Source organism: Tursiops truncatus, chromosome 11 (genome assembly GCF_011762595.2).
Source record: "Tursiops truncatus isolate mTurTru1 chromosome 11, mTurTru1.mat.Y, whole genome shotgun sequence".
NCBI classification, from domain to species: domain Eukaryota; kingdom Metazoa; phylum Chordata; class Mammalia; order Artiodactyla; family Delphinidae; genus Tursiops; species Tursiops truncatus.
The window spans coordinates 72,912,420-72,924,949 of record NC_047044.1 but is presented as its reverse complement, the minus strand read 5'-3'; the positions used below and the strand labels follow the sequence as shown (position 1 = coordinate 72,924,949).

Genomic DNA, 12,530 nt, shown 5'->3' with positions numbered 1-12,530 from the left:
AGTCATACTCATGTTCCGGACTCCTGATCATCAGACTTGCTTACAGCAGATGTATGGGGAGGGCGGGCTCTTCTGGAAGCCCTCATACTTCCTCCCCTACCCCCACCACACACAAATAATGATCTTTATGTCCACTCATCCTTCTATCTACACTCAGAGGCCAGGGCCCCCAGGAAGGCTTCACTGACAACCCTTTACTCCTCTCTACAAGCAGTAAGGATAGAGGTGTGGGCTCTGGAATCAGACTTCCTAGACTTGAATTCTTAATCTGTTACTTACCAGTTTAGGACGTGGGCAAAGTTGTTACCTTCTCTGGACACCCCTGTAAAAGAGGAACACTAAGTAGCACCTATGTACCTTACTGAAAGGATTAAATGAGCAAATGCAGGTAAAGTTCTTATAATTTTTTCTTGGGTCAATCAATTGTAGCTGCTATTGTTACCTTTGGCTAATTTAGGGCAGAGTCCCTTTGCCCTCCTTTGGTTCTCTGGGCCCGTCTCATTCACAACACACACAACTGCATACTGCATTCACAACACACATTACCGCATACTGCAGAGTTTTGAAAGGCTGTTCTCAAAATGTGGTCCCTGGGCCAGCAATATCAGCCACACCTGGGAACTGGTTAGAACTCTGGCACTGGAGCCCAGCAATCTGTGTTTTAACAATATTCTCAGGCAAATCTGATGCACACTAAAGGTTCACGACAACTGAGAACATCTGTCTCAGACTCTCCTGGAGGCATTCACCAAAAATAGAGTTACAGGACCTTACACCTGACCAGCTGGAGAAGGGGTCTAGTAATTGCCCTGGTTATCATGCTTGTCATGATTTTTCAGCACATAAATGTTTGAGAATCACTGCCATTTTGAATGTGTGTTTCACTTGTCTGTTTTTCCAGTGGACTTTACTTCCTTGCAAGGAAGGTTTGTGAAGATTTGTTGCTGTTGTTTGCATTATTAGTTTTACTATGCTAATTCTAGAATCTCTGGTGCATAGTGCAATCTCAGGCAGGAAGTAGTGGCTCATTAAAACAGGTATCCCAAAAGTCTTAGTAGAACTTCAAGATTAATTCCTTCAGGAAGGTAAAATTGTCATTAGATGCAGATGATATGATACTATATAGAGAAAACTCTAAAGACTCTACATGAAAACTACTACCACTGATAAACGAATTCAGCAAGGTAGCAGAATACAAGATTAACATACAGAAATTGGTTGCATTTCTTTACACCAACAATGAAATATCGGAAAGGGAATGTAAAAAAACCATGCCTTTTAAAATCACAACCCCAAAAATAAAATACTTAGGAATAAACCTCACCAAGAAGGCAAAAGACTTATATGCTGAGAACTGTAAGACATTAATAAAGGAAAGTGAAGATGATTCAAAGAAATGGAAAGACATCTCATGTTCTTGGGTTGGAGGAATTAACATTGTTAAAATGCTCATACTACCCAAAGCAATCTACAGATTTAATGCGATCCCTATCAAATTACCCATGACATTTTTCACGCAATTAGAACAAATAATCCTAAGATTCATACAGAACCATAAAAGACCCAGAATTGCCAAAGCAATCCTGAAGAAAAAGAACAACGTTGGAGGCACAGCCACCCCAGACTCAGACAGTACTCCAAAGTCACAGTAATCAAAACAGCGTGGTATTGGCACAAAAACAGACATATGGATCAACGGAACAGAATACTCTGTATTCTAGAAATAAATCCACACACCTCAGTTAATCTTTGACAATTAATCTTTGACAAAGGAGGAAAGAATATATAATGGGAAAAAGACAGTCTCTTCCGCAAGTGGTGTTGGTAAAGTTGGACAGCCTTATATAAACCAGTGAAGTTAGAACACATCCTTTCACCATACACGAAAATAAACTCAAAATGTCTTAAAGACTTAAACATAAGACATGACACCATAAAACTTCTAGAAGAGAACATAGGTAAAATATTCTCTGACATAAATCATACCAATGTTTTCTTAGGTCAGTCTCCCAAGGCAATAGAAATAAAAATGAAAATAAACAAAGGGGACCAAATCAAACTTACAAGCTTTTGCACAGCAAAGGAAACCATAAACAAAATGAAAAGACAACCTACAGAATGGGAGAAAATATTTGCAAATGATGCGACCAGCAAGGGCTTAATTTCCAAAATATACAAATGGCTCATACAACTTGATGACAATAAAAGCAAACAACCCAATCAAAAAAATAGGCAGAAGACATAAAGAGACATTTCTCCAAAGAAGAAATACAGATGGCCAATAGGCACATGAAAAGATGCTCAACACTGCCAATTATTAAAGAAATGCAAATCAAAACTACCATGAGGTACCACCTCACACCAGTCAGAATGGCCATCATTAAAAAGTCTACAAATAACATATGCTGGAGAGGGTGTGGAGAAAAGGGAACCCTCCTACAACACTGTTGGTGGGAATGTAAGTTGGTGCAGCCACTGTGGAAAACACTATGGAGGTTCCTCAGAAAACTAAAAATAGACCTACCATATGATCCAGCAATCCCACTCCTGGGCGTATATCCAGACCAAACTATAATTCAAAAAGACACGTTCACCCTGATCTTCACAGCAGCAATATTCACAATAGCCAAGACATGGAAACAACCTAAATGTCCATCAACAGATGAATGGATAAAGACGATGTGGTACATATATACAATGAAATACTACTCAGCCATAAAAAAAAGAATGAAATAATGCCATTTGCAGCAGCAACATGCATGCAACTAGAGATTATCATACTAAGCAAAGTAAGTCAGAAAGAGAAAGACAAATACCATGATACCACTTATATGTGGAATCTAAAATATGACACAAATGAACCTATCTATGAAACAGAAACAGAATCAGAGACATAGAGAATAGACTGGTGGCTGCCAAGGGGGAAGCAGGTGGGAGAGGGATGACTGGGAGTTTGGGATTAGCAGATGCAAACTGGTATATATAGATTGGCTAAACAACAAGGTCCTACTATATAGCACAGGGAACTATATTCAATATCCTGTGATAAACCATAATGGAAAAGAATATGAAAAAGAATGTATATACATATGTATAACAGAGTCACTTTGCTGTACAGCAGTAATTAACAACGCTGTAAACCAAGTATACTTCAATAAAAAATAAGTTAATTAAATTTTTAAAAAGATTAATTCCTTCAGAAGAACAAGTACTACACATTCACAAAAAAAGCACCCTTTGAAAGTTTAAATTTTTGAATTTCTTTGCCACTTCCTTAGTTTTGATCATCTTGGACAATACAGTTTTAATATTGACTTTTAAAAAGAATTGTGTTTCAGTGTTTGCTATCCTTAGAGAGACAGAAACAGGTAAGTACAACTAAATACTTATTTTTCAAAAGTCTCAAAAGTATAAGGGAAATAAAAGTAATGGTATCTTCAAATGATTTGGGGGTATGTTTCTAATTTCATACTTCTGATGCAATTCAAGATTAAAACTGTATTAAGACATTTGAGACATGACGCAATGGTATTAAATGAATTTAATTTTGTGTAAAGTGGTAGAAATATTTTCTTCAGCAAACATACCTGCAGATATAAAATCACAACCATAAATCTACAAAAAAGCAAGCTATTGAATGAAATCTGATTGGTTATTTCCCTGCAGTATGGATCTGCTAATAATTTAATTTACTACTTGCTAACAGAAGCCAAAATTTAAATATACATATATATATGTATGTATATATCTACCTCTTCAATTTTAAATCATTCATATATATGAACAAGTATACATACACATATATAACAATTGTTCATACATATATATATAAACAATTTAAATTAAAGAAAGTATATCTGGTGGCCTATTTTTCCCCCCCGATTTCTAAAGAACACCATATTCTATTCTTGGCAGTGGAATGTCAATCCACCTTAAGGGTTGTTCAATGAGCATATCTGAGAAACCACTGGTTTAGCCAATGATGTACTTATTGAGGGAGGCCCTAGTGCCACTGTCAAGAGCTTATCCACAGGAGGGATAAGAAGGTACTTGTTTGGTTTGTGAAAAGAAAGAGTAGTGAGAATGGCAGGTAGCTGCAGGCTGATGACACGTGATATCCATATATATGTAGAACCAACACACCCATAATTGCACCGAATTTCCATACCCAAATCCAAAGCCTTTATATCATTAATCCCAGGCAAAAATGGTAAGATTCATGTGTGTTACTATCCCATGGCTTCAAGATGCCTATAAACTCATATGAGTATGTCTTAGTTTTATCAGTGGAGGACAAACCAGGCTTCTATCACCAAGCCCCATTCCATAACAGGCAAACCAGTCCAAGACTTCTCTGAGTGCTGCAGGAGAGTCTATGGAAGGGGCACTCACTCCACTGTGATGCCTAAAATGCCTTTGCACAGAGCAAACATTCAATACATGCTGAGTGAATGAATGAGTGAACTGGTGTCATAAAACAGGTTTATTTCAGAGAAATTCCATTCAACAGGCTGGCATTCCTTCCTACCCATCTTAACTGTTAAGCTTGCCATCAGACAAAAATTTAATTATAAAACGTTAGAGCTGAGGAAATTTTAGAAACTATCTACTCTCCAGAGGTATACAACTTTAATTTCGTGGTAAAAATCACTAGGAGTGATTGAGGAGTCTATCAGACCTCAGTCCAAATTCCACATCTACCATAATTTGGTGAGCAAATAACTACTTCTGAGGCTCTGTTCCATGTATGCATTATGGGATATCATAATAATATATACATTACTTGTATGACTATCAGGGGATGAAATGACACAATCCATTTGCCGTGGTCGGCTAAGTAATTTGCACCAAGTAAGCACTCAAGACATTAGCCAATATTCATAGCGGAGAGATGAAAACAAAACTCTGGGACTGATGCCTACCCTAGCGGCCCCAGTGGTCATATTGACTTTCTTCCATTCAGCTTAGTGCTCTCTTCTCACTAAGACTAAGGAAGAGAAGATGAACAAATTAGGAATAACAATTTGAAAATGGTTTTATACTCCCTGAATGAATGGAATTAAAATAAAATGATTCATGAGTTCTGCAGAAATATGATGAGACTTTAGATCTTTATGTTAGTTCTCTACAAAACCAACTGATGGCCCTAAGATGTACCTTCCTATCCAGCCCCATCCTTACCAGGATCAAACATCATTGTAAATGGAAAAGTCAACCACACATAATCAACACGCTAAGTTACAAGCCAGTGAAGTCTCGGAGCTTTGATAGAGAAAATTCAGATTTATCATTATATGTAAAAATAAGATGATATGAAGAACTCAATCTAAAAAATATTACCTGGAGATCTATAATCTCTACAATAGTGCTATAAAAGTAAAGAGCTAGAAATCTATTTAGATGGTTTTCCTTATAAGAAAGCACTTTCTGTATAACTTTTAATGTACTTACTATTGATGAGAACAATTCAACAAAATTCAAATAAATATCTGCAGATGTCCTACAAGAAGAAAAGAACAGAGTTAGATGTGACAGGGGATAACTGGACTTCAGGATGAGTAAGACCCTATACTTGACCTCAATAAATTAACATGAAATACAGTGGATGAGTCATGTACAGAATGTCAGAATTCTAAAAGGCCAAGCTAAGTACCAAAAGGAACACGTGGGGACTCTTAAGAAGGAAATAAAATATTGGTTAGTTGATTACGAAAAGGCAGAAGGGAGTAGGTTCCCTTTGGCTGCTCTTTGAAGAGATCACTTCCTTTCCCCCCTAGTCCTGAGGCTAGGGTGGCATGGGCAATAGAGGAATGTGGGGACTGAGAATCATTTCTACTCTCACCAGAGTGGCTGGAAGCAGATTTTCTTACCAGGATGTAGTAGTATGCTAATATTTAAGGGTTCTTGAGGTCAGAGAGAAGGGTTTGAATACTCCGGCTCCATCTCTTGCTGTGGGTCAAGTTTCTTACCTTTCCAACACCTCGGCGTCTTTATCTGAAAATTGGGGATGATGATAATGTCTCCCACCTGAGTGTGAGAACTACATGATATAGTGCATACGCAGGGCTAAATTTGGTGCCTGGCACACAGAAAGTGCTCAGTACGGCAGGCGAGTGTAGTGACGATAAAGGCAAAGATGACGGGGGTAGTGCCGGTGTTGCTTCTGCCCCCAGAACAGGCTCTGACTGGGAGAGAGTTAAAGCACCTTTGGGTTCATGGGGGTTTATATATAAGCAACGGTTGATCAATGTGAGCTGGTTGTCCAAATGATTATGTGCAATCTAAGAAAAAAATGGGCCTTGGATCTGCTCAGCTACTTAATAATATTACCAGTGGTAGTAGTCAAAGAAGCTAAATTTTATTAAGTGTTTATATGCCAAACAACGTGCTGAACGTTTTAAAAGGATTTACTCACTTATTACAACGAGGCTATACGCTAGGTCCTGATAATGTTATTCGTCTCTTTCAGATGTTGACTGAGCCTCAGACGGGTTACAAAAGCACCTAAGATCCCCTTGTCAGTACATGACGGAAATGAGTTCAAATCTAGCCTGTCTGACTTGTTCTTAATCACTAAGGTATGAAATTAAGCATGTTGCCCTTTGCCTGATTCTCCTTCTGAGGCCTGAATATTTCACTTAGCTGAGTGCAGAAGAGAGAAAATTCTCTGTCCTTGACCCAACTTGGCATCAATATCCAACTCCCCTTCTCAAAATGGGTTGCTTCAACGAGCAGCAATGAATGCCGAGTCGTGGATCAGTCACCTTGATGACTAAGAGTCAGACACTAGGGAAAGAAAATGCTTTGTGACAAACCTACCCTTGTACAGAAACAAGACAGAAATGGGGGGACAGGGCAGAAGATAATGGAATAAGGCACATACGAAAAACAGCACCTGGCATCGTGATAGTAATAATAATAATAGTAGTAGTAGTAGTAATAGTAATAATAATAGACTTTACTATGCTCTAGGCATTGTATTAAGTGCTTGGTGTAAGTGACTTCATTTTAACATTGAAAACAAGTCTATGGGGATGAAATATTATTAACATCATTTTATAGGCAGGAGTATTGAGGTTCAGGTAATCAGGTAAATTGCCCAAGCTCATATGGTTAGCAAGTGGAAAGCAGAGATTTGAACCAGCACCTACATTCCTAACCATTATGCTATAACCATTATGCTGAAGACATAAGAATTCCAATGGTCTTTCCCCATAACCCACTCCTGCACTCCAGACTTAAATAGTCCAAGATCAAGAGAGAGCAAGCTTGGAGTTGCCACTCTTCAGTGAGTGTCGATCATTTCAAAACAGTGTATTTGCCAACAAGATGCAGTTCCTGTGATAATCTTCTCAACCAGCTATCAAGAAACAGGAAGCAAAGATTCAAGTAACAGTATGTTCCTACTTACGAGGAAGGTGGGACAGCACAGTTGACACTGGGCTTAACTGTTCTGGAAAACGTGGTCCCAGTAGGCATACACGCTGGTACATTTTCCCCACCTACCAAATACAAAAGAAGTATTTCATTTCCATGTTGTTCTTCAAAGTTCCACCTCATTCGTGCCTATCATTCATCCTCTGGCCTCTTCCTGTCTCCATTTCTGTACAGAAAGGTGCTGAGTCTCTGCTCTCGGATACGAAAAGGGTGTGTTAGGAGAGGGAGCCATGGTACCTCAATGTCTTTTTTTTTTTCATCTTAATTCTATTATGCCAACTCCACTGAACTAAATTAGAGTGAATACAGAATTACACAATTACCCTCTGTTCTAGTCTTCAGATGTTATATTTTGATAAAATTTACGACATGCTGCTCTCCCCTTGAACACCAGATGAACACTAGAAATGGATGTGTGTTGACATAAAATCTGTTATAATTACAATTAAAGTGTAGCTTACATAATGATAGTGTTAACATAAAATTATAGATGGGTAGAGACAACGTGGTCATGCATTTTTTAGTATAAGTACATGCTTAGACCAATATCTGTTAGCGGAATGAAGATGGAAGAGAATTTTGGTTAAGTCACAAAGGCTGTTTAAGGACTTGCAGATAGCTAAGGGGAACTCAAAGACCAGTAAGATAATATTTCCCCTGCCATGTTTGCAATTGCAAAGTGAAGGGGAGATGTGAAAGTAAGTACCCCTATGGAAATTACAAGACAAGTACATTTTTTTTCCTTGAATACCTGGGTAAATGCTTAAATTCTAATGTATATCAGTGATGCAAATTTTCAACTGAGTTTGATAAATCATAAAATAATAATTATACATATATGTATATAAAACGGCATGGAACTAGGCAGTTCAGAATTACTTCTAATTAAAGAGGTACCCTATGACAACTTACTTAAACCTTATAAAATATGGTTCCAAGTACCCTATCAGAGTGAAAAGCAGGAGACTGAAAGGTTTATTGTAAATGTTTGTAGTCATGGTATCTTAACTAAAACTACTGTGTCACAAATACTATTAAAATAATTGTGACATTTTATTCACTTTTACTGCAAACAACAAAACAAACTATAGGTATTTTTTCATTTCAGGTAATTATTTTAGCTAACAGTTATTAAATGTTTTGAGAAGACAGAGTGCTAATTGCATTACTTCATTTTATCTTTAAAATAGCGCTTCCATGTAATTATTCTTAATATCTCCATTGTATTAAAGTGTATCTCTAGTTTAGACCTTTCTTCAGAACTGCAGACTTGTGTATCCAACTGTGTACTCAGCATCTCTACTTGGACGTCACAAAAACATCTCAAATCTTATACCTCCAAAACTGGTCTTTAATCCCCCAAACATGCTCTACCCCAAACTTTTTCCATCTTAGGTGACAGTAACCACACCCTTCCAGTTCCCCAGGCCCTACATCTCGAATTCACCCTTGACCCCCTCTTCCTTTCCATTCTTGCATTCAATCTACCACGAAATGCTGTCACAACCTTCCCAATGTGCCACTTCTGAGAATTACCAGCCGCTAGCAGCCTGGTGCAGGCCACCAACATAGACCTCGAGGATCCTGTAGTCACCTCCTGAGATTCTCCCTGACTCTACTCTCTCCCCACATCCTCAAGACCACAGATAGAGTTATGCTTTTCAAACAAGAGACAGTTCATGCCACACCTCGGCTAAAATCCTGCCCCTGACTGCCTACATTTAGAGTAAAAGACACAATGCATGTGATGGCCTCCCAGGACTTACCCAATCCATCCCATCACATATCCGACCTCCAGCCCTCCTGCTGTCTCTTCCTCCCCACTGACTAAGTCAGCCAGGGTGGCCTCCTTGATATTCCTCCAAGCTGCCCGGCATATTTCTGCCTTAGTTTTGGGACTGGTTATTCTTGCTCCCAGGGAGTGGTCTCCCCATCATACATTCTGACAACTCCCTCACTTCAAGTCTTTGCTCAAATGTCAACTTATAAAATCCACCCTGACTACCCTATTTAAAATCAGAACCTACCTGTACACTCCTCCAGCACTCCCAACCCAAGCCTCTTCAGTGAGCTTCACATCCTTTTCCTTATCCCATAGCGCCCATCAACCTGTGACAAAGCATAGAATTTATTTATAACATCCGTTTCCACACGAGAGTGTAAGGAGGGAGAAAGCATGCAAGAAGGAGCACGCAGGCAAAGGCTCTTGTCTAATTTATTCATTGATACGTCCAAGCATAGAGAACAGGAAGATGCTTGATAAATAGTCCTGAAAAAGATACAGATGAGGAAACTAGTAGTAAAGCTCAGAAAGTTTAAGTAACTTCCTCAAGGTTCTAGAGCTAGAAGAGGGTCACAGTAGAATTCACACTTGGGGATGTCTAACTTCAAATCTCTTAGCCTCTCTGCTATCTTTTTTTTTTTTTTTCTTCTTCTTTGCGGTACGCGGGCTTCTCACTCTTGCAGCCTCTCCCGTTGCGGAGCATAGGCTCCGGACGCGCAAGCTCAGCAGCCATGGCTCACAGGCCCAGCTGCTCCGCAGCATGTGGGATCTTCCCGGATCGGGTCACGAACTCTCAACCACTGCGCCACCAGGGAAGCCCCTCTCTGCTATCTTAAGTCCATGCAATTCAGGATTTGTTTTAATCAGTGCCATGGAAATTCTCACGCCATTGAATAGGATCACTAAAGTCTTCTCTGTCTACATTTATATATATATTTTCCATTTAAACAAAAGAAACAGAAGAGGGGAATTCATCATGGGTTATTGCGGTAGTTTTACAGCAATGTTAGCAATAATGATGTTTAAGTAATAGTGATATTTAATGATAGCATAATAAAAAAATAATAGCTCTTAAATGTATTGAAGACGAATCGCATGCTAAACTCGGTGCTAAAATATTTCCATGTATATTTTGTGCAAAATCCTTATGAATATTCTATCAAATGAGCTTTATGTATAACTCCACCAGGCATACTTCTCTTATTCCGCTTTCAAAGATAAGGAAATTGATGAGAAGTGTGGTAACCGTTTGATCAAGATGAGACTGGTAATAAGTTGTGAGTATGAATTTATATTCAGGTCTAACTCCAGAATTTGATTCTCAATCCATACATGAAAATTCTGATAATTCCTTTGATAAGGGTATGTTCTCTCCTGGAAAACATCCCCCATTATGTCTGCCTGTGCTCATACCTTCAGGACACAGTCAAGTTTGAAACATGATAAAAATGTTTAAATAGTGTGCTTTAATAAATGGAAATATCTTCATCTAAACAATAACACAAAAAGGCAGGCTGAGCCCTTTGAAGTGGCTTCGTTGCTATCTTCCATCCAGAACAAGAGAAGGAATCAACAGCTGCAGAGTAAAGAAAGCATGAAACCCAGAGATGGAGGATTCTGTAAATGACCAATTACAAGACTATTAAGCCACACTTTCATAGCAAGAGGCAAAATATTCCATTAAACTGAAAATTCTTCTACCCCTCACTCCAAGGCCCACACAAACATTAATGTTGCATTTATTAGGATGTATTTCCTGTGCTCTATCAACTTGACTTTCAGCAACTGTATTAATACAGTCCTTTCGCTTTGCACATATATCTGAATGATGGATTCCATTACTGGAGTTTTGTAGAAAGAGTGGAGTGAATGAAGTAAAGTTTGGGAAGAGCCATCATAATCCATAATGATGGGCACTGAATCAGGACAAGAAGAAACCTCTCTTCTCATTTATTTGAATGAAAATTCTACTATATATTTATTGCCTCTGTACAGGGCCATGTGTTGAATAATGGAAAACAAGCATCTTTCATTTGGAGGTAGGATTTGTGTGCTCAAGTTTCGATGGGCCTGCAGAATTAATCTTGTTTTAGAAATGAAATAAAATGTAATTTCTTACTGTAAGTAGATGTGGTTAAGGAACTGGCAACTTTGATGTCTTTAAATCACTGCAGTTTCAGGGTAGGCAAATCTATAATTATTTCAAGCACTTTTTTATTGGTGCAACAATTGAGCAGTGTACATAGTGGTCAACAACCTGGGCATTGTCAGACGACTCTAAGTTTGAATCTAGACTTTGCCACTCACCAGCTATGTGACTTTCAGCTATGAGAATCACTTTCTTCAGCTTTACACTGTGGATTATTATATGCCCTTTGCAGAACTACTGTAAGAACTAAATGTATATGGGCACAGTGGCTCATAGTAAGGGCTCAAATTAGTACTGTGGTCACGACTAGTAGTACTGAAAAGAAATTAGAACTTCTATTCTCATAAAGTGGGATATGTGTCCCTTTATCATTGTAATTTCATATCATTTTACTTTTGACCTTATAATTTAATAGCTTGATCCAAGAAACATTTAGCAGTAAATATAATTGAAAGAAGATTACCTGTCAAGCATGAAATACTGTAGTATCAAGTGTGCTGGCACAATACTCTTCTCAGATAATTAACCTGTAAAAATATGTTATTGTCTTCTTTTTAATTGAGCACATTGAACATATATATTTACTGTGCCAATTGGCGAAAGGTCCATTAATTAATCAGTCTAACTATATGTTGCATAAACGTCTTCTAAACATAATCGTATATGTATTTTATTTGTTGGGAACATGTGTTTGAGGTTGTTCTTTTCTGCCTATTTAAAGTAAAAGAGGATGAGAAGTAGAGTTAGGCTTAATGTACTTTGTACTCCATTATGCCATGAAAATGCTTCTGTGCCCTGGAGACAACAACAAAAGATTTGCTTTAATGACAAGAATCAAGTATGTTCTAAAGCTTCCAGGTAGGAGGCGTATAGGTTGCAGTTTATATCAGAAGTCTATGCTCTCTCTCTCAACTGCATCTAGATGGGAAAGATGTGGTCACAAATGCTTCAAGGTGATATAGTAAATGTTGGAAAAGAGGGGGGTAGGAGGCAGCGTTTTGAATATCTCAAACCTGAGCTAGAAGGATTTTATTTAAAGAAAATAGCGGATATTATTTTTCACTTAAGGAATGCCAGTCAGCAAACCTGACATTAATGTAGGAAATTAGCTCTTTTAGCTATGATGCTTTCAAATGCACATGGCTGAAAACAAATTCAAAA

At 38.1% G+C, this 12,530-nt stretch overlaps 1 long non-coding RNA gene across 1 annotated transcript; it reads left to right on the top strand.

Moving 5' to 3' along the window:
- Window positions 1–286: 286 nt before the first annotated feature.
- On the top strand, window positions 287–12,020 carry LOC141275887 (uncharacterized). The gene is made up of 3 exons (XR_012324448.1): window positions 287–388; window positions 6,470–6,578; window positions 10,410–12,020. It is a non-coding gene; the product is annotated as an uncharacterized lncRNA (long non-coding RNA).
- The last annotated feature ends 510 nt before the right edge of the window (window positions 12,021–12,530 follow it).